Here is a 20,884-nt window from a genome sequence, read left to right as displayed (position 1 = left end):
TAAGACACAGTACATACAGTTCCGTACAGTGAATGGTATGACGCCATTAATAAATATAGACCTTAATCAGAAGCATATAGCTAAGGTAGAATATTCCAAATTTTTAGGTATGTCCATTGATGAGAGATTAAATTGGAAGAAACACATTGATGATCTGCTGAAACGTTTGAGTTCAGCTACTTATGCAATAAGGGTCATTGCAAATTTTGGTGATAAACATCTTAGTAAATTAGCTTACAACGCCTATTTTCACTCATTGCTTTCATATGGCATCATATTTTGGGGTAATTCATCACTGAGGAATAAAGTATTTATTGCACAAAAGCGTGTAATCAGAATAATAGCTGGAGTCCACCCAAGATCATCCTGCAGACAATTATTTAAGGATCTAGGGATATTCACAGTAGCTTCTCAGTATATATACTCTCTTATGAAATTTGTTATTAACAACCAAACCCAGTTCAAAAGTAATAGCAGTGTGCATAACTACAATACTAGGAGAAAGGACGATCTTCACTATTCAAGATTAAATCTAACTTTGGCACAGAAAGGGGTGAATTATACTGGCACTAAAGTCTTTGGTCACTTACCAAATAGTATCAAAAGTCTGACAGATAACCAACAAGTATTTAAGAAGAAATTAAAAGAATTTCTGAATGACAACTCCTTCTACTCCATAGAGGAATTTTTAGATATAAATTAAGAAAAAAATAAAAAAAAATAAAATAAAAAATAAAGAAAAACAAAAAAACACAAAAAAGTAAAGTTGTTATATTAACTTAAGTATGTTGTTAAATTAACCTAATTATGTCATGTATTGGAAAATTCGACTCGTTCCACATCATTACGAAATATCGTATTCATGATCCATGGAACTAGTATTAATCTAATCTAATCTAATCTAATCTAATCTGTCGTCTTTCTTCGATTTACTCTCAATCCATATTCTGCACTCATTAGACAGTTCATTCCATTCAAAAGATCCTGTCATTCATCTTCGCTTTCTCTGAGGATAGTAATGTCGTCAGCGAATCTTATCATTGACATCGTTTTATACTGAATTTCGATTCCACTCTTGAATCTTCCTTTCATTTCCGTCATTGATTCCTGAACAGTAGAGGCGAAAGGCTACATACCAGCCTTATATCCTTTTTAATCCAAGCCATTCGTTCTTGGTCTTCCATTCTTATTGTTCCCTCTTGGCCCTTGTACATATTGTATATCAGACGTATTTCCCTATATCTTACCCCTATTTTTCTCAGAATCTCGAACATCTTGCACCATTTTACATTGTCGAACGCTTTTTCCAGCTCGACAAATCACAAGAACGTGTGTTGATTTTTCTTGAGTCTGGCTTCTATTATCAACAGCAAAGTCAGAATTGCCTCTCTGGTGGCTTCACTTTTCCTAAAAGAAAGATAATCTCATTTAACACATCCTCAGTTTTCTTTTCCATTTTTCTATATATTGTTCTTGTCGGAAACTTGGATGTATGAGCTGTTGAGCTGATTGTGCGATAATTCTCTCATTTGTCATTTCTTGCAATCTTCGGAATTGTGTGGATGATGTTTTACTGGAAGTCTGATGTTCTATCGCCAGCCTCATACTTTCTACACACCAACGTGAACAGCCGTTTTGTTGCCACGTCCTCCAATGATTATTAGGAAAATATGGAAGTTTGTGGTAAGATCTTATGGGACTAAACTGCTGAGGTCATCCATCAGTCCCTAAGCTTACACACTACTTAATATAACTTAAGCTAACTTATGAGGACAACATACACACCCATGTCCGAGGGACTCGAACCTCCGACGGGGGACAGCCGCGCGGACCGTGACAAGACGCCTAAGACCGCGCGGCTACCCCGCGCGGCAATGATTTTGGAAATTCTGATGAAATGTTATGCATCCCTTCTGCGTTATTTGATCTGAAGCCTGCCAAAGTACTTTTGAATTCTGACTCAAATAGTGGATCCCCTGTCTCTTCCATAACGACTCCTGTTTCTTCTTGTATCACGTCATCAAACAAATCTTCCCTCTCGTAGAGGCCTTCAAATGTACTCTATCCACTTATCAGCTTTCTCCTCTGCATTTAGCAGTAGAATTCCCACAAGACCCTTAATGTTACCAGGTAGGTTGTTCTGACTTTTCTGTATGCTGATCCAGTCCTTCCGGCAATCAGCTGTCTCTCGATTTCTTCGCATTTTTCATGCAGTCTTTTCACCTTAGATCCCTACACTTCCTTTTTATTTCATTCTTAAGTGACTTATTTCTGGATTGCTGAATCTATTGCTCTGAACATTTTTGTACTTCCTTCTCCCATCGATCAACTGAAGTATTTCTTCTGTTACCCATGGTTTCTTCGCAGTTTCCTTCTTTGTACCTATGTTTTTCTTTCTGTGATTGCCCTTTTTAGAGATGTCCATTCTTCTTCAAGTGAACTGTTTACTGACGTACTCTTTATCGTAGTAACTATAGCCTTTGAGAACTTGTTGGAATTGTAATACATTTATATCGGATATCGAGTATGTTCGAGAAATATCGATCGTGGTGACAGATGTTTGTGTATATATATGTGTGTGTGTTGAGGCGCATTAGTCAGTCTTCGTGCGCCTATTTTAATAAAGTCAACATGTGTATATTTTAAATAAAGTGTTTTAAAAAGTAAAAGTGAGAACTTGATTTGAAACATGGTAGCAGAGCGTGGTTCTTGAAAAGAAAAGTAGAAGTTAAATATTATATTGTGGCCGTCGCGTGTTATTCAGAAAGTTCGACATGGCTGATATAACTATTCCTGTATTTGATGGCGAAGACTATGGGAACTGGAAGCAGCGGATAATCATGTACCTAAAAATGAAGAAATGCTATACAGTGACTACGAGGGCAAAAGTGAGTTCAGACAACGAAACGTGGGATGAAGAGGACTTGAAGGCTATCAACTATATTTATGGTGCAATCACAAATAAGCAACTAGAATTCGTGAGTGACAGAGAAAGTGCTTTCGAGATCATGAAGAAATTTGATGAATTATATTCGAAAGAGTCTACAGCCCTTCAAATATTATGCAGAAACAAGTTGGACAAATTGAGGTTAAGTGATTACAGTGATACGGGGACATTTTTCAGTGCATTTGAAAAAACTGTAAATGAGCTGAAATCTGCAGGCGCCAAAGTAACGGAAAAGGAGAAGTTAAATTATATGCTGCGAACGTTACCAGAGTCAATGAGCTATATTGGGGACTTAGTGGACGTCTTGAAGGAAGAGGACCAGACAGTTGAATACGTTAAAAGTAAGATTCAATTATTGAATGCAAAAACTGGAAATGAAGAGGTAAAATCAAATGCATTTCACACAGAAAGAAAATTGAATTCAAGAAATCAGGAGCAAGTATGTTATCGATGCAGCAAAGCAGGTCACTTCAAACGTGATTGTACCCAGGGAAGAACAAGTAACAGAGGCACATGGCATCGTGGAGTACATTTTCAAAGCAGCGACAGAGGTAATGGAAATATGCAGCGTGGAGGCTATAGCAATGTACAGCGTGGATATTACGGCAACATGCAGCGTGGAGGTTATGGCAGCAGGCAACGTGGTCGAGGAGAGCAGCATGGTTTTAGCAGCGGTCGGCATCACAGCAAGCAAGGTTACCATCAGAGTGATCATGGTATGAGTAGTTTTATAACAGAGGTTAATTCTATGATAGGTCAAAATAGAACAGTAGAGTCAAGTAATAACAATCAAATTCAAATCAATTGGTTATTAGACAGTGGCTGTACTGATCATGTTATTAATAATGAGGAATATTTTTCTAAGAGTATAACTTTAAAACAACCTATAAATGTAAAAATTGCTGATGGAAAAATTTTGCAAGCTACTAAAGTTGGTAATGTAATTAGTAATTTTCCTGTCTATGATCAAATGGTTCCAATTAATATGCGAAATGTTTTCTTTGTAAAAGACATAGACAAAAACTTGATCAGTTATGCTAAAATTACAGATAATCACAAAATTGTATCGGTAGGGAATAATGCAAAAATTTTTGATAAAGCTAATGGATTGATTGCGATTGCATGGAAAGAGGGTCGGTTGTATAAAATGAGTAGTACTATTAATAAAGGAGAAGTTAATGTTAATGTTATGAGTAAAGACAATAATATGACAGCAAAGGAAAAATGGCACCGCATTTTGGGACATGTTAATTTCAATTATCTAAATACTTTATGTAAACATCAATTGTTAGATGGGGTTCCTTCAGAACTAGAATCAGAATTTATGAAATGTAAAATCTGTATCGAAAACAAAATGCATAATGTTCCTTTTAAAAATAATAGAACCAAAGCAAAAGAAATCTTAGAAATTGTTCACACAGATCTAAATGGGCCTCACTCAACTACTGGAATGCATGGGGAAAGATATTTTCTTTCTTTCATTGATGATTACAGTAAGGCAGCTCGTGTTTACACCATAAAATCTAAAGATCAAGTATACAAATGTTTTGTAGAGTATATTAATGAAGTTGAGAATCTCACTGGGAAAACTGTTAAAAAGATAAGATGTGACAATGGGAAGGAATATTTAAATGAAAATGTCTATGAATTTGTGAGACAAAAAGGAATTGTATTGAATGCTTGTCCACCTTATGTGCATGAGCTTAATGGTACTGCTGAAAGGTATAACAGATCCATCATGGACATGTCACGGTGTCTGCTAGCCGAAGCGCGAGTAGACAAGAGATTTTGGCCTGAAGTGGTTTGTGCAGCAGCATACCTCAAAAACAGAACTTTAGCTAACACCATTGAAAAGAAAACTCCTTATGAGATATTACTGGGAAAAAAACCTAATGTTAATCATTTGAAGTTGTATGGGAGTAGAGTTTTTGTAAGAGTACCTGAGCAACTGAGAAAGTCGAAATGGGATAGGAAAGCCGATTTGGGGGTTTTAATGGGTTATTGTGAAGTAGGCTACAGAGTGCTAATAAATAATAAGATAGTTGTTGCTAGACATGTGGACATTGTTGAAAGTGGTGTTAAATGTATTGGGTTTAAAGATTATGATTCAGTAAGTGAATATTCTAGTGATTCTGAACACGAAAGTATAGAAAATGAAACTGAACTAATAGAAAAACAGAAGGAAATTGAGAAAAATGAAAAGCTTTCTGATAATCATGAATCAGAGAAAGTACTTGAGTTGAGGAGATCATCTAGAGAAAGAAAACCAAAAATATTAAATGATTATGTTTACAGCAATTTTATTTATGTAAACTTTTGCAGTGCAAATAGTCCGGAAAGCTTTGAGGAGGCGATTAACAGTGCCGAATCAAATTATTGGGAAAAAGCGATGAATAAGGAAATTGATTGTTTGAACAAAAACAAAACATGGGAATTAGTAGATAAACCAGTTGATAAAGAAGCCATTGATGTAAAGTGGGTTTTCACAAAGAAATCAGAGGGTGTTTACAAAGCAAGATTAGTTGTCAGGGGGTTTCAACAAAAAGAAATCGTTGAGGATATTTATTCTCCAGTAACCAATATGCAAACATTAAAGATTTTGTTGTCATACTGTTGTCAAGAAGGTTTGGTTATAGAACAAATGGACGTAGAGACTGCGTTTCTAAATTGTAAAGTTTTATCTGAAGTTTATGTAAAGCAGCCAAGAGGATATGATGATGGTACGGGTAGAGTCTGTAAATTGTATAAAGCATTGTATGGTTTGCGAGAAAGCTCACGAGCTTGGTACAATTGTCTTGACGAGTTTTTAAGAAGTTTAGGTTTTAAAAGGAGTAAATATGATTATTGTCTTTATGTATTGAGAGATGGAGATGTCTTGATTTATTTGATTATTTTTGTCGACGATTTGCTCATTTGCTGTGTGAGAAAAGAAAAAATTGTTAAGATTAAGAACTTATTGTCAAAGCGATTTAATATGAAAGATTTAGGTGAGGTAAAAAGATATCTTGGCATCGATATTAATTATGATTATGAAACAAGAGTTATGAGTTTGAGTCAAGAAAAATACATTGATTCGTTAGCTGCGAAATATAAAATTGAAGATTCGATCTTGTACAAAACTCCAATGGAAGTAAATTTAAAGTTAGAACCAGCGTATGAAGATTGTAATGACGTTGGATATAGAAACTTGATAGGTGCACTCTTGTACATAAGTTCGGGTACTAGACCAGATATTAGCTATAGTGTGAATTACTTGAGCAGATTCCAAAGTTGTTACAGTAGTACTCATTTTAAATATGCTTTGAGAATTTTGAAATATTTATATTTAACTAAAGATTTGAAATTAAACTATTGTAGGAATGAAGGTGCTGAGATATTAGATTGTTTTGTGGATTCAGATTGGGCAGGTGATAGTGTGGATAGAAAGTCAACTTCTGGTTATGTAATTAGATTATTTAGTAATGTTGTATTTTGGAAGTCAAGAAAACAAGCGAGTGTCACAAAGGCTTCAACTTTTGCAGAATATGTAGCATTGTCTGAAGCTGTTAGCGAGGTGAAACTTGTACATGATATTTTAGACATTTTTAATGTTAAATTTGAAAAACCTATTGTCATATATGAAGATAATTCAGGAGCATTAAATATAGCGAAGTTTGGTAATTTCACAAAGAATTCAAAATATATAGAAGTACATTACCATTTTGTGCATGAGTATTATTTACAGGGACTCATTGATATTGTTAAAGTAGATTCGAATGAAAATGTTGCAGATATATTCACAAAGTCGTTATGTAAAGAAAAATTCATTAAAATTAGGAATATGTTAAACATCGCGATATAAATGTAAGGAGGCGTGTTGGAATTGTAATACATTTATATCGGATATCGAGTATGTTCGAGAAATATCGATCGTGGTGACAGATGTTTGTGTATATATATGTGTGTGTGTTGAGGCGCATTAGTCAGTCTTCGTGCGCCTATTTTAATAAAGTCAACATGTGTATATTTTAAATAAAGTGTTTTAAAAAGTAAAAGTGAGAACTTGATTTGAAACAATCTCTTCATTCCTTAGTATTTCCGTATCCCACTTTTTTGTGGATTGATTCTTTCTGGCTGTCACTTAAACTTCGGGCTATTCTTCATCACTTCTAAATTGTGATCTGATCTACCTCTGGGTACGCCTTACAATCCAGTATCTGGTTTCGGAATCTGCCTGACCGTGATGTAATCTAAATGAAATCTTCCCGTATTCTCGGCCTGTATCTCCCTCTCTTCTGGTTCTTGAAGAGAGTGTTCGCTATTACTAGCTAAAATTTATTGTGGAACTCAATTAGTCTTTCTCCTCTCTCATTCTTAGTACGAATCCCATACTGTCCAGTAATCCTTTCTTCTTTTTTGAGACTGGCGTGTTCAAACACAGAAACAGACAGATACGACGATTTTAGAGGAAACATTAAGTTACGATACCTTTTTCTCGTGATCAGATTTTGATGAAATAAAGCCTACACGTTGACCCAAACAGTACTCAAGTTACCTCCGAAAACCCCATGAAAATTCGTCTAGTAGTTTAGGAGATTAGCTTTTTTCCATGATCCGATTTTTATGGAACAAAGCCTACGCCATTCCCCAGACAATAGTCGAGGTACCTACGAAAACACCATGAAAATTCGTGAAGTACTTTTGGAGAAGCGTGTTCAAACACAGAGGTAGACACGACAGTTTTACAGATTCAATCTTAGTATGGATATAGATTTAGAGTTTACGTGAGTCATTTAAGATTTAGAGTTTAGGTGATTCAGTAAATACATTAGAGATTCACAAACTGATATACTGTGCATGTGTGTATACGCGTACGCAGGATGTAAGAGTACTGACCAGAGGATGAGACATGAAGGCCGCAGTGGGAAGGGTGACAGCAGCGCCAACAGTACGATGGTGGCGGCAGACAGAACTATGACGAACAGTGTCCAGAGGAAGCAGGAGAGGAAGAAGCTGGCCGCGGGCTTCGCCACCACTGCAACACCACATAGCGTGCTGCCATCAGCAAGGGAAAGAACACCATCTGCGTCACAACTGCAACATCACTCGCATGTGCTTACAGTTAGTGCTGGACAACACGAGAATCGTGAACTGTGAAGTTCTCAGTACCAAAGTGTTCTCAGTATTGTCAAGAACTAACACTGAATATTTCAGTATCATACTCAAAATTATTACATCGCGCTCAAGACAAGAATGAGCACATTTGTTGGTGATTCCCGCACAAGTTGTTGGCTCTCGAATGTATATTCGTTTCCTTTTTCTTTCCAGTTGTCTCCTACTATAGAAATTCAAGCAAAGGCTTTCATTTATACAAAAAAATGTTGAACTGAAAGATGTGTTTCAAAAAAATCTTGGATCGTGCACACTTTATAGGTGGACTAATATTATCCCATAGAATTTCACAGAATTTTTTTTCATTTAAGCAAGGTTTTGAAAATATGTGAGGGTAATATATTTTGGAAATAAGTCGTGATGAAAATAATGAAGTTGTTTCATTTTCAGTCTGACTCTTGAATTAATTTCTCAGAAATTTCTTAGTCTGTTTCAAAAGAAAAAATCATACAGCTACTTTCGCTACAAACATATAACTGTAAAATTTAAATTAATGTTAACTGTAATGTGGCCACTATTACGTCAAAATCCAGAATGAATATATTAGCAAACGAACAGTACTTCGTTAGTGAGTGCCACGTGCTAAACATTGGTCTTCAGTCTTAAAGCAAGGTTTCCCAAACAGTGTTCGTCAGAATGCTGATGTTGCGTGGGAAGTGAACAAGCACCCCGCGAAAAAGAGTTAGTAATAAGGCATGTTTTATCGACTTTTGGCGATGGTATTTTTTACGTTTTGTTATGATTTAGACGTTATTAGTTTAAAACTGAAGCAATCTCTGAATAAAATAAGTTTCTCATTTTTTTAAATTTTACTAACCTTCAAAATGAACAAGAAGTTCTGTCAAGTAGCACGATTGCTGGATGACTGAAAACTAATGATTTGGAGTGATGAATCACGCTATACACTACGTCAATCAGATGAACAGTTTCAGTTTGGTGAACACCTGGAGAACAGTGCCTGCCATCGCGTGTAGTGTCAACAGCGAAGTACGGAGGAGGTGGTGCTACGGTATGGGGGTGTTCTTCGCGTGGTCCGTTTATTACGCTTAAGAAAACACTAAATGCTGAAGGATGTGAAATTTTATAGCATTGAGCACTGCTTACAGTAGACGAGCAGTTCGGATACGGTGGTCGTGTGAGCTTGACGGTGCACTCTGTCATAAAGAATCATCTGTGAGGCGAAAATCTGTGGACAGTAAGATTTGTGAAATCGATTGGCGACCCAGAGTCCGGACCTGAACTAAATGAAACACCTTTCGGATGGGTTATAACGTAGACGTCGCTTCAGATTCCAGCGTCCGTCATTGCCTTCTCTGATTTCGGCTCTTGAGGAAAGTGGAGTGCCTTTGTTCTACAGATATTCACACATCCTTACATGTGTCCCCAGCAGAGTTCAAGACGTCATAAAGACGAAGAGTGAACACATCCCATGTTAATGCCCACTAACAAGTGTCCAGATACTTTTGATCAGATAGATTTCCCTTGGCAGGGATGAATTTGAATGACCGTTGATCTCCTCTTCAAAATCGTATAGCATCTTGCAAACTTTTATTTCAAAACAACAAGCACTGAATGTTGGCATTTATGTTCTCATGAAGTAATAGCAGAACATGTTGGAATGTCGAAAGTTTCAGTGATTAAAACTTCTTCCTTCAGAACAGTTGTATGTACATTTAGAACATAGTAAAAATAAAACAACATGGTACTTTGACTCTTGAAGACGGCGAAGGCGATCCAGTGTCGGAAGAATCGTTGCAGTTGTACGTTTTCTTTGAGCACAGTGATTAACTGAACATGATTGTTTTATCGCGCTCGCCGGCATGGTGATTAGTTTCGCTACAGAAACTGAATTAAACGCTTAGTGAAACGAACGATGTCTTTCCTCTTGTGCAATCTAATTGGAACAATGGCCATTGGACAAATGCTAAAGACTTCCTGGATATGACAACACACACAACGGCTGCTTATCAGTAAACAAAAAGGAATAATAAAAATAACTCATGTGGGCGTCATGTTTGTATGCACGTTCATGCTCTTTCTTTACGTTGTAATAAAATTGTAATTTACTCATCGCAAAATATACTAAATAAAACGCGAACGAGCTGAAAAATGTTTTCGAGGTTATTTCTACTGCATGTAGCTGGCTGACTATTAATATAAACAAAGAGTAAGGCACTGTGAGAACACGTAAAAGTGGTCTAGCAATTCTATACATGGATGTTAAAACTGCTTGAGTGAAGACCTGAGTCTCAGATGAAAAATACATATGAATTAAAAGGGAAATGGACGCGCAGTCAAAATTGCAATGCTTTGACTCCTGGCTGATTTGATCACCAACTTAAAAAAAGGACGAACTAGCCACTGTGTCACAATAAAATAACTTATTCAGTAAGAGCCTGGAGAACATACAAAAGCTAAAAACATTTTTCATATTCGCTTCATTGTTATTTAAAACACTGGACAAAGTTTTATTTAGAAAAAGTGCTTCCCTCTTGTGAGAATCCGGACTGCGACCAATTAACGTGTGGCGCTTCGGTGATGGTATGCCACAAGCAGGGTAGTTAACTGGGTTCTCCCTCCACAGGGGGTGCCTGTGCGTTCGTAAAAAGATAGTGTGTCTTGATCCCCCTCATAACTTACAGATATGTTAGTTTAATTTGACTAAATTCTCTTACAGCATATCACTATCATCACAAATTCCTGGGCTGATAAATGAACACGCGACATTATTAACGGCTTGTTCACACCGTTAGACCGCATCTGTTTTAGCAAATGACTGTTTGCACTATAGTAGTCTATAAATGTTGTGTTATGTTGTATATTAGATGTAACTTATAACAGGTCCATCGTAGTGAAGGTAATGCGAAATATGTAGAATGCCTCATTAGATGTAAGAGGCGGTCTGATGACACTAATGTTGCCATGTTAAATAAGTCAGCGAATGTAGCAAGTCAAATACCAAGGAATTTGTGAAGAAAATAAAATATATTTCAGTGATCTTTGATTGCACTCCCGATATAGGTCACACAGACAGATCTTGTTTGCGATTATAGTTGTAAATATAAACAACACTGATGTTTGAATTCGAGATATTTGACAGATTTATTTACAGTTTCATGTCATACGTAGAAACGACCATATAATTACGTTCCAAATGATCCATTGTCATGTTATCAGTTATACGTGGGTGACACCTACGCGTGCGCACGTGTATTTTTAGCGGTCGCACGTGCGGTAAACGTAATGGCTTATAGAAATAAATTTGAAATATTAATCCCAGAATCTTTCTAGTATCTTGTGTATTCTATTCATGAAATTTAGTTGTAAATATTTATGTGAAAGTCGAAGATGAAACGTTTGACTTCTTTACGATTAGCGAATGCTTACAGTGATCTTTTTCAGCGTACCTGTTCAGGTGCAACATAAAAAAATGTTAATAGGTTTACATCAAGATCGTTAAATGATACATTGTGGGAGACTAGAATTCAGGGAGTTCGTCGTTAAAGAGGGCAACCAACTGAAATCGTAGCTAATTTTTGTGATGTGTTGGATTAAAATGTTTAATACCGGGTAGTAGATTTTTATTTCATTCCTCCGTCTTTAAATTGAGCGATATTCTCGCAAAAATGATGTGGAAATTAAAATATGGTGTTTTTTTCAGAACAAGTAAGTCATCTGTGTTTTTAATGAACTAGCTAAAATCCTAACAAGAGCCAGATCGGTTGAGGTATTTTAAAAGTGCACTAGGCTTCTCGAGGTCCTAGCTGCAGAAATGAAAATTGAGACTGAATATTCATTTGTTCATAGGAGGGATAAATAAACCTTGCTGTTTATGAACAACTTGAACAACCACTCATAAATCGAAACGGTTATTTAGAACGGGGTTTATAGACTCATCGACTATTGGTACAGCGTTAAATTCAGTGTAAGTTAGGTAGGAATGTCTGTGGTTATGTCACAATAAATTTCTTTCTGGACTTTAGGTTATGAGTGAAGAACAAATTAAAAATTCGTGATTCAATTTAGATGATAATCTATTGGTTAAGACGTGGAAATGCTGGCTGTAGTGGGGGAACTGTATGAAAGCTTGGAGTTGTCGTGAGCAACTGACGAATTTGCAAGTGAGCAACTGACGAATTTGCAACCAAGAAAGCAGGAAGGATGGCGTTGTACACTTGTGGATATGTAGATACAATACTTTGTATAACATTTCTGTAAGGTTTTGTTCCAATCATATGTGAAAAGATATGTGCAGGCGGATAACGCTGAACCACTATCTCTGACTTGACACAAGAGACCTATGTAAATTCGCTTGTGATTTCAACCAAACTACATACACGTAACAAGTTTGTTTGTGTGACCATCATCGCTTTATAAATTTAAACGTTGAAACATTTCCGATTTATGCAGCCGTTACAATGAAAGTGTCTAGATTACAGCAGGAATATAGATTACTTTAGGACTGTTTACAGTGAAAGACTGTATAATTAATTGTAATACAACAAATTATTGAGTAGACACTTTCTCACACTTATCTCACGAGTCACAAAAATCCTTGCAGTTCAAATACTAAACATATTTTTAAAACTTTTCTTCGTAGATTAAGGTCTTAACTAAATGTCCGCGCTGTACGTATTAGGGAACGTTGTTACTCACGCCCACGAGACGGTGGGAAATCTAACACAAAACACTTCGTTAACTTACAATGATGCATCAAAACAATTGCAACCGTTTGCTACCTTCTGCTATTTTGATGTTATAGTATTTAAAATATATGATTTACATTCTATTTTAAATATATTTTAAATAATTGTCAGATTACATATCAGCCTATAGTGATTGGCTCTGGAAACTAGGTAAATAGCCAGTCACTTAAATTAAAAATAATGCATTAAAAATAAGTTTATTAAATTTTCAAAAATGTTCAAATGTGTGTGAAATCTTATGGGACTCAAGTGCTAAGGTCATCAGTCCCTAAGCTTACACACCACTTAACCTAAATAATCCTACGGACAAACACACACACCCATGCCTGAGGGAGGACTCGAACCCCCGCCGGGACCGGCCGCACAGTCCATGACTGCAGCTCCTAAGACCGCTCGGTTAATCCCGCGCGGCTATTAAATTTTCATTTACGTCCTCTTCAGCATCAACGGAACATAGGTGGAAGAAAACATACAAAACATAAAGTTCAGTGTTCCTAAGTGTGCCTATTGATCGGAACTTAAATTGGAAATCACTTATGTATATATTCTCAAACGGTCGAGTTCGTCCTAAACCGCAGTGCGTGTAATTGTGGATTTTGGTGATGATATCAAAACAAAATAGATTTTGCTATTTCCATTCATTAATGTCGTACGGAATGATTTTTTGGGGCAATTCCAAATACAAAGTATACATTTAAAAAAATTTACTGTGAGGAGTATCTCGTGTTATCCTCGAACCTAATGTATTGAAAAAAGAGGTATACTAACAAGAGCTTCACGACACATGTACGGTCTTGTGAAATTTGTTGTTAAAAGCCAGTCACACTCTGAAAATAATTCTAACACTAGGACTGAAAATAGTCTCCACTAACCACACGTTAATCTTACTTTTACACAGAAGGAGCAAAGTGCTTAGGTAGACGTAAAAATATGACAGTTTTCTGCGTGGGTTTAAGTGCTGTCAGATAATGAAAATAATATACACGAATAGGAATTATATGTCGCTGATAACTCCTTCTACTTCAGTGATAAATCTCTTCACTATGTATCATCTGTACAAACTTCGGCAATATTTATTAAATTTCATCATAGATTACGATTAAAATAAAAAATGATCAGTATTTAGCCACTAATTCACACACAAAATGTGTCTTAATTACAAATCTACTAACACGTTCCATGTTATAAGTGGTGGTCGTAAATATGATCCACGGAACATGCAATATATCACGAAGAGTACAATGAAAGGCATACATAACGTCAATACGATTACTAGCGTCGTGACGAAAAGTAAACTTGCAGATCGACCTTGTTAAAAACTGAATCCATGCAGTCATGTAGGCGACATAACCTGCCAAGTTTCAATTCTGCATACGTAAAGGACTTTCAAAGAAGATGATCAAATAATTTCCATAAAACCTCCTGTAATCCAACGAATACGAGAAGCCAAGTTTTACATTTGTTGTCTGTATTGTATATTTGAAAATGAAATTCAGTTATGAGAGGTACTGAATGTGTCGCGTATATGACTTAACTCTGCAGCGCTACAGTGCATTTAGTTTTGAAAACTCGTTATTTAATGAGACTAGATTTGTAATGAAATACATGTAAGGTGATGTATACAGTTATTCCATAATTTTCTTAGCAATGTCGTCTTCTTAATTGATTACCGGATCATCAGTGAAGTGTTCACATCACCTACTACACACAGAACATAATCTAAGAAAGCAGGGAAACTAATAATTTCTACACGAATTTCCGTAAGTGAAACTCAAGTGGCTTTTACATTTTTGAGCGCACGATACAAAACACACAAATTCCCAGAACAGGCCAAAAATAACGATAAGTACCATTTTACTTCTGTAAACAAAATTTGGATGAGAACTTTTTTAGTCTACGATTGTTATACATAAAAACAAAATGGAAAACTGTTCCAGAAATCCACTGAAGTAATCCTTCACGTGAATGGTGAAAGGCCTCTGACTGATCTCGAAGAGAATGAATGAATATAAATGTGCGTGTTCGATAAATTCAGCTGCTATGGTCATGTCTATAGAAGAGACAGTACACAACAACCAGAAAAAAACAAGAAAATTAGAGGCAAACCAATCAAGACAAGGTATTAAGAGGAGGTACGCCTGTTACCTCGTTCTGTAATACGGATAGATCTTCTCCAGCGAGCCCGCTTCACCTTCGGCAGCGCATTGCCGCTTTCACAATCCGGTTTAGCCTTCTTGCCACTGTAAATAAAACAATTCTCTATTATTGTCATCGTGCGCGAATAATTTTCTTTCTTTCGGTTCGAGTATTGTTTTACGGAAGCTCCTTAATCGCAGAATATCAACTGTTTGACGTCTTCACTCCAAGGTCGACAATCTGAGCGCGCAGAGACCACTAATAAGTTCGAGATGCGAATGCCATTGTTTTTGATTCATTTGCTTTGCTCGACTGCCATTTGTCATTCTTTAGTTATCTTCTCCTAATATCTTTGCCAGGGGAGCTCCTTCCGGAGTAATTAGGCAGGTCCAAATTTAGCTACTTCGAAAAGAACTCCACGAGCAGATGTTTGTTGAAAACTGTGTATTATTTAGCCATTCCCTTCATTTGGTTCACTAAAATCCATGAAAATAAAAGAACGTTGCGGTCATCTGTGTCGACAGCAAGAGGGGGTTTTGACCTGACAAACTCAAGTTATGCTCGTTATCGATTAAAGTTACTTTGAAACGCGCTTTAGAACGAGTTGGTTTGTTCTCCTAGCCTTTCTTCGTCTTGATCGTCACGTGACCGTCTTTCATTTGTCGATGCCACTCAGTCTGTCGTCGATAATTCGTTTGAAGTTGACGGCGTAGCGCAGATTGTTCGATGTTCTCCATTCTTTCAAATAAGTCGCTCCACAAACGACATTGTAATCTGATTTGCTGTAACCGTTATTACATTTGGGGAACGAATAACTTAATAATATTTGTCTTGCTGTAGTAAGTAATATCGTAATATCACTTGGGAGCGGTTCACACGGAGACGATACGATAGGCGATGCCACACGTTGCAATGAAGATCGCGCGATGCGAAACTTGTTGGTGAGACACTAGTGTTCCCAAGTGGATGATACGACATATGATACAATTCGGGATGCGAGTGGCCGCCCGACAAGCAACAAGACAGCAGGAATTACGTTTCTGTTTCAGTTGCAAATAGGAGCTCACCTGAGTGGGCATTGCTGTGGCTTATTATTTAAAGCTCAGCAGACTGAAAAAGAAAAAGAAGTACTGGATGTACCTGTACAACGCTATAAACATAAAACATTGTTAAGCGGTAGTTTTTCGCTAACTCTCCCAACACGGACAAAAATTCCACTTTTTGGAACAACTACTATCGGCCACTCTAATAAAGCAGGACACAAATTTTCTACTTCCTATTTCTCCTGCTACTTTAGGTAAGTTGGTGAAATTGTGAGAATGACGTTAAAAATACCACCATAAAAAGTTTTTTTGTAAGAGCACATAATATGGTACTATAGTCGGTGTGGTACGTACATAAAGCAAGGGCAGTACTTCTGCAACTGTTCAGTATCTCAGAGACGTGCATGATTCAGTTTGAGAGGCATTCAGAAGAAACTTTGCTGGATTTGGAGTGAGGTCACATATACCATCAATGGTGTAGCAGTGCGTGGTGAACTCTGTGTAGGGGCAGGAAATATTTTTGAATAAGTGGAAGAAGCACATGTTAAGAAAAACCCAAATAGCCTTGCATGCGGTGCATACCTGGCAACCTCGTCACAAACTCCAATATGTCCCACGAATTTCCTCGAGAATGGAAAACGGCATCGCTCTCCTCCCACTGTTAGAAACAGTGTGTTAGTTACATTTCGTACAGAACCAAACATAAATAGACCAACGACTATGATCTACATTACAAACTTTTCAAAATATGCGTAGCGTTCTAAAAAAGCGAGAAGTAAAACTTTTATTGAGAAACTAACTAGAGAGACGGATGTAGCTCATGGGATTACTTGAAATTTCTCTCTCCGTGCATCGCATAACACAGGTTGCTTGGAGGGGCCAGCACTATGGTGCACTGGGCTATATGATAGAGATATGTGCCAGCGCTGTATCGCTGTCCTCCCACATCGGAGCAGTGAAGTCGCTTTCAATATGTTTCTATGCGCTTCGCCGATGTCGGTTGCTTTTGCACTGTATTGAAGGTCGTGTCACGTATGGTATCGCATGTCGCACTGCCTGAACCGCACCTTATAGTTGTCCAAAAAGAGTAGAGAGTAGACAAGATAATTTTTGCAAGTCAATCCTCTCAGGCATATAAGCATTAAAGCGTCAGATAGTCGTGGCGTAAATATTACATACTCCTACTATTTTATAGTAGTGTGCTGCAGAATTCTCAAATTTTAATATCTACTTTTATTAAATCTTCTTACACCCTCTTCAGACATTCTGTATTTCAACAGATTTTCTGTATTTCAACAGATTCTACCAATTTACTTACCGTTTGCTTGAAATATGTTTTCACAATGTGTTTTCGCCATTCATTATGTCACCTGCAGAAGGTTTTCACTTTCTTTTAATGAGGTATTTAATTCTTCTTTCAAACGACTTTTCTACGACTATTCCTTCTGATGCCGTGATTAGAAGCTATAGACTTTCCTTAGAGTTTGTTAAGTATGTGTACAGATAATGAAGCTGCACATGAATCAGCAAGTTTCACAGACACATTTTAAAGTATTTTTTAACGAATTTCATAGTCACTCGAGACTGAGTAGTTAAATTTATTCAACAGATCTCTTCTGATGGAGAAAAGTTCTGGTTATTCAGACCAGAAGAAAAGATAAGCAGGATTTATCACATTACAATCACTAAGAAAAGGCTTTTGACAATGTTGACTGCAATAAATTGACTAAAAATATTTATCTGGAGTGTAGCCTTATATGGAACTGTAACATGGACGGTAAACGGTACAGAAAAGAAGATACTATATGATTTTCAAATGTGATGTCACAGAAGAATGCTGAAGACTAGGTGATTAGATCGGATAAACGATGAAGACATACTGAATCGAATGAGGAAAAGGCCTTTATGGCACAACTTGATTAACAGGACAGATATATTATTAGGCCACATCTCAAAACATAAACGAATTTTCATTTTAGTATTGGATGAAGGTATGGATGGTAAAAGCTGTAGAGGAGTACAAAGGCTTGAATTCCATAAGCAGTTTCAAATGGTTGTAGGCTGCAGTAATTATGCAGAGACGAAGAGGATCGCGGGAGATAGACTAATGTGGAGAGCTGCCTCAAACAAGGCTTTGACTGAAGATTACAACAACAACAGTGTGATTATGTTTGCCTTGGTTGGCACTTTTCGTATTATATCATATATCCTCTGACGAATTTCTTAGCAGAAGCGATTGATGTATGCAGTATTAATAATATCAAGCAAATGAAGTGTTGCGTGAAAACCTGGCTCCCGCACACATTCAGTGCAGTAATGTGATAAATGTAAATAAGTGTTGTGAACTGATATTCTGCTCGATGATGCGTGGCTACAACAAGTATGTTCACCTCAGCGTATTGTTTCTTTTATATGTTATAGAGACAAGTTTATTATTACCTCTTCAATGAAAAATATTTATTTATTCGACGTTCGTAAGAACCATTTCACTTAGTAGGTACGTTAGTATGACTTTTTTTGTAACTATTGTAAGTAGGCTGTTTAGGTTTTTTTATTGGTAACGGCACCTCTGTATGAAAATCACTGGCTGTGCTGTGTGCAGTCTGTGGTTGCTTTGCATTGTTGTAATACTCGCCATTGTAGTGTTGGGCAGCGGTAGCTGGATGTGAACAGCGCGTAGCGTTGCGCAGTTGGAGGTGAGCCGCCAGCAGTGGTGGATGTGGGGAGAGAGATGGCGGAGTTTTGAAATTTGTCATGAACTGCTATATTTATATATGATGATATCAAGGTAAATACATTGTTTGTTCTCTATTAATATCTTTCATTTGCTAACTATCCCTATCAGTAGTTAGTGCCTTCCATAGTTTGAATCTTTTATTTAGCTGGCAGTAGTGGCGCTCGCTGTATTGCAGTAGCTTGAGCAGCGAAGATTTTTGTGAGGTAAGTGATTTGTGAAAGGTATAGTTTAATGTTAGTCAGGGCCATTCTTTTGTAGGGAATTTTGAAAGTCAGATTGCGTTGCGCTAACAAAATATTGTGTGTCAGTTTAAGCACAGTCATGTATAATTGTTCAAAGGGGACGTTTCATAGGTCGACCCTTGGCCTAGGATACCTCACTGGAATCTTCTGATTTTTTTTTCTTGTAGTTTGTGTAATTAGTGTAGATTTTGTTTATTGCTAGCGCGTAATTATAGAGAGAATTTCCTTTGTAGTTGTAGTTTTTCATTGTTGTACAGTAAAACAGTTGTGGCATGCATGTAGATTTGCAGCAAGTTTCTCGCAGCTGCGCTTGCAATTAACTAAATATTATTTTCAGTGTTATGTTAATGTGTTCTCTTATTTTTGCTCTTCAAATTGTGCTTTTCTGTGTTGTCGTGTGAAATATTGTGGCAATAATGGCGTGTGAAAAACGTAATACTAGGCTCCAAAGTAAACTGAGAAATGACAGTGAAGACGAAAGCAGTTGTTAGCGCCGCAGAGTAATGAATAACAGACATTCAAAGTAGTAATTTGGTAACTGTGCGTAGGGAAATGGAGCGGGCGGCAAACAATGGCGTGGACAGTGAAACAATTAGTGAAGAGGGACGCATTATCGATCGATCGGTCGGCAACAGCTTGCCTCAGGAATCGGGAATGACAGGACACAATTTTGCAAATACTGTAGACTCAGGTTTTGGGTTCTCACCGTTTTCTCAAATGAGTCAAGACACATTTTCTGCTTGTCAAAATGTGAATGTTGCCGGTGCAACTTCACTGCCGAAAAGCACTGAGGAACATGTTTCAGACACCAGTGCATTGTTATTACAATTAATGCAACAAATGGGACAAAAGCTTGAAAAGTTAGACACAATGGAACAACACCAGAGACAAACACAGCAACAGTTAGACACAGTGGAACAAAATCTCAAAAAGTTAGACACAGTGGAACAAAATCTCAAAAAGTTAGACACTACACTTGAACAAACACGTGAAGATTTAACCACTGAGTTACATAACATCGAATCGAAATGTCAAAAGGTCTGTAATGATGTAAAAACACAAATTTGTGAGCATTTCCAACCTATTTTTTCGCGTCATGAAAATGTATTACAGAATCACGAAGCAGCCATAAAAGAACTGCAAACTATTGTTCATGAAAATCATGAGACCTTGCAAGCTAAAATTGACTCAGTTGCATCTACCGATTCGGTTACGCAACTTGCAAGAACTCAGGAAAACTTAAAGGACACAGTAGATACCCTGAAAATTGGTTCAGAAAGACACATGGAGGAAATAAGTACACTATTGGAGAAAGTAGCCGAACTTTCGGATCAGGTCACTAACTTATCTACAAAGGTAGATGATGATCTGAATAACACAACACCTGTAGCCTTCACTGACACTGAAGAGTATGTAGAAATTAGAAAATTCAAACAAAATCAAAATTAAATCAATACACAGTACAAAAGAGAAATCCGGGAAGTACAAGATCAGTTGACGCAGGTAATACAAGAATTACGTATTTCAGAGGACACTCGCGCTCCAATACGAGAAGAGGGACATAGAAATACGGAACAAACACAAAATAATAACACAGGACACTTCGGAAATTATGAAAGAAATTGGCAAGGCGCATTGGATTTTGAGATGGAACCGCCGAAACGAAGTAACAATGACCGACATGCGACTCGCCGACATGACGATTTTGACTATAAGCTGTTCATTACTACACGTAAATTCAAAACATTTAAGAATTCTGGCAACGACATTCATCCACAAGCATGGCTCCATCAATTCTCTCATTGTTTTCCTCCCAACTGGTCGTTGGAACACAGATTAGAATTTATGTGTGGCTACTTAGAGAATGAACCAGCTGTAAGAATGCGATCGGTCACTCACGATTGTCACAGTGAAGGAGAATT

Source organism: Schistocerca americana, chromosome 1 (assembly GCF_021461395.2).
Source record: "Schistocerca americana isolate TAMUIC-IGC-003095 chromosome 1, iqSchAmer2.1, whole genome shotgun sequence".
NCBI lineage: Eukaryota > Metazoa > Arthropoda > Insecta > Orthoptera > Acrididae > Schistocerca > Schistocerca americana.
This window is presented reverse-complemented; position numbering follows the sequence as displayed.